The following is a 3,375-nucleotide window of genomic DNA, read 5'->3' as shown; positions in this document are numbered from 1 at the left end:
TGGAGAGCTATCAAGAAACAAAGTCGGGTTTGTCCCAGAAAAGGCTGCCGAGACACGATGGACATTGGCAGGCAATGTTCAATGTACACATACATTTTCTTCCTTTTGAAGATGGAACCTAATGTTTGTAATTAACTATTAATAAGAACTAAACTAATCCCAATTTAAAATAAGACAAATAGCACCCAGGACCCAGCCCTTAGTTCACTTGAGTTACATCCTCCAAAGAGAAATTGGGAAATATTTTTGAACCAGTTTACTGACACGAGTCTGCTTCTGGTTCAAGAGCCTCTGCCCTCCAGGACCAAGCCTCTCTCCCCAGCCAGCACCCCGACTTTACAGATATCAAAGCTAACATCTGAAAGAACATTGGCTGGGTCGAGGTCAAGAGTGGGGCCTTGATTTAAGGCCTCTTTTGGGTAGGAGATAGCAAAGAAAACACAGGCTGAAGAGATGGCTTAGTTGGTAAATAGTTGCTGAGCAAGCATGAGGTTTGATTTCCAGCATCCATGTTAAAGGGTGAATTGTCAAAGCCTGTCCCAGTGCTACATGGGCTGAGACAGATGCAACCCCAAAGTCTTTGACCAGCTAGTGTCATTGGATCAGTGAGCCACAGATTCAGTGAGAGAGGCTGTTGCAAAAGAAGGTGGAGCATGAAGAAAGATATGGCCCAAAGTCACCTGTGAATGGCTTCTAGCTTATACACACATGCTCATGTGCATACATGACTATACACATGCACACAAGCACAAACACTCATGGTCCATTTTTGATGCCTGGACTTTTAAAGTCACAATGGCCATCCTTGCACCTCACCATCTTTTCTTCTTGATTTTTCTTTCTACACAAAAGGCTTTTGATCCAAATTTCATAGTCTGCAAAACTCCTGCTTTTTTCCCCCAAGTTAATCTTGTAAGCCAAGTGATCAAGTGTTTAAGGGCTCACTAATGGGCTACTTCATGGAACTTTCTGGAAGCATCTGCCATTAGCCACATCTTCTTCATAGTCTTTAGCAGGATACTAACTCTCTCCAAATGCTAACCCAGGAGGCAAAGGAAAAAACGAACCATACCAAGGCTCTCTACCCTGGACATAAGGGTTTGTCTTGTGGGAGTCATTTCTCTTTTTGGCTCATTTCCTACATTTGAAAAATGAAGGCATTAGACTAAATAATCCCCAGTGTCCTCTTTACTTCTTAAAATGCCATTGTACAATTACAATTCCTGCCTAATCAACGATATTTGAAACATGGGTGAGAATCACTGTCTCCCGGGAAGCCAGTTCTTTATACCCCTGACATGTCTGTGGTTCTGAGAAGCAGGAGCAGGAATTGTACCATTTCAAATCTGGGTGGGTGGCCGATTTCAATCTTGATCAGGAAAAAAAGAAAAAAGAAGAGCAGCAAGAGTTGAGAAACGGTCCCTTAGAGCTGCATAGGACTTCATGTGGGAAGCTGGTGACTAGCTTGGATGTGCCTGACTCAGGTCAGCCCACTTCACGGAGAGAGGAAAGCAAGGTGCATGTTGGAGAATGGTTAGGGGTGAGCTGGGTTTGTGTGTGTGTGTGTGTGTGTGTGTGTGTGTGTGTGTGTGTGTGTGTGTGTGTGATGGAGGCAGTTGTAGTGTTCATTCCCTTGCAGATTCTAATGTCCCAGCTAGGAGGAGAAGGAATCTTCATTTAAGGCCTCCCTTCTGCCAAAATACAGGTGTTATTGAAACACTTCAAGTCTTATCAGCTACATATTCTAAGTGTGTGTGTGTGTACATATCAAATCTCACTATGGGCAGATTTTTAAAAAATGTATTGTAGTAACATATACAAAACATAAAACTCACCATTTTAATCATGCTGAGTGCATAGTTCTGTGGCATTTAGAACATTCGCCCTGTGGGCTGCCTTTACATTATCTATCACACCTACAGGAGACTCCACACCCTTGGAGTACTCATCCCATGTTCCTCCCCCAACCCCTCATGCCTGCCTTCCTCCCTTCCTCCCTCCTATCCTTTCCTCTTTTCCTTTCTCCCTCCCTTCTCCCCTCCCTCCCTCCCTTCCAGTGACTCCAAGAACCCCAATGGAAGCAGAATACTTCAGCATTAGTCTTATTGTAATGGTATTATCTTACTTCCCATAATGTCTTAAAGATTCATTATTGTTTGAGTTCATCCCAGGATCTCCCAACTTTCCAAGGCTAAGGTTGAATAGTATATATAATAATGTTTATATTAACATATAACGAGTACATTTTACATGGTCGAGTACAATGCATAGGATAAATAAACATAAACACCAGCAGCAGAGACTTAGCCATTTCTGGATGAGATAGGTGAGGAAAGCATTCAGTGAATTTCCATCTTCAGCCAGAAGAAAGTACTTGGGACTCACTACGAGGAAGAAACTTAAAAAAAGAAATACACAGACCATTACCCATCATGCTTTGCTTCTCCATCTCTCCACTAATGGATATGGGTGGCTTTTGCCTTTAGCTCTCATGAATGCTGTTGCTAAGGACACAGATAAACACGCATGTGCTGAAGTCTCTGCTGTGACAGTTTTCACAGGCTGGAGGACCTTACTTGGCACACTGGGGCCATGAAGGCAAATGCCTCAACCTGAGGGTTTTGTACAGCTTTTCATGGAGCTGTCCTCCCCACTCCCCTTGTTTTAAACCTGTTAATACCCGGCCCCTTCCCCAGCAGGCTGAGTCCCATCACCCTATGACGCCCCCTAGTGGGCACCTAACGCCACATCTACAGGTTCCCCTTTCATCCCAGGACATCATGGCAGCTATGCAGAAACCTTACTCTTTACAAGTGTGATGACTTCCTGTCCCTCAGCTGAGGCCATGGATGTGTGACTCAAAACCACATAAATGAGTACATATCTTGGAGTCTTAATGACCTTCAAAATCAGAAAGAATTCAACTGGAGGGTATGAGAACCTCTCTACTGGAGACAAACTTCAAAGTTTATGGTTACCCAAACATTTCTAAACAATGTGTTGAATAGACAAGATTCAAACTGTGGCTTAATTTCCTGACAAGCTTGTTTAGTGCAATGCTCTTCCAAGGCCGGATATCTCTGAGGGCTAGAGGGAAGAGAAAGATAAGTGTTTCCAACATGTATGTGGCTTTGGCACAAATTTCTTTGTTATCTTTGAGAAGGAAAAGAAGCCAGATCAGAATTCCTGGGTCATCATGCCCCAAGCTAAGCCCTCAAGATTCAGTGGGTGCCCCAGATGAGTATATTTATCCTAAGTTTTTTGTTTTTTGTTTTTTTGTTTGTTTGTTTGTTTTTTGTTTTTTGTTTTCGAGACAGGGTTTCTCTGTATAGCTCTGGCTGTCCTGGAACTCACTCTGTAGACCAGGCTGGCCTT

The sequence above is a fragment of the Mastomys coucha genome, unplaced genomic scaffold, assembly GCF_008632895.1.
Source record: "Mastomys coucha isolate ucsf_1 unplaced genomic scaffold, UCSF_Mcou_1 pScaffold23, whole genome shotgun sequence".
Taxonomy (NCBI): domain Eukaryota; kingdom Metazoa; phylum Chordata; class Mammalia; order Rodentia; family Muridae; genus Mastomys; species Mastomys coucha.
The sequence above is the reverse complement of the archived record's forward strand: the minus strand, read 5'-3'. Positions refer to the sequence as shown.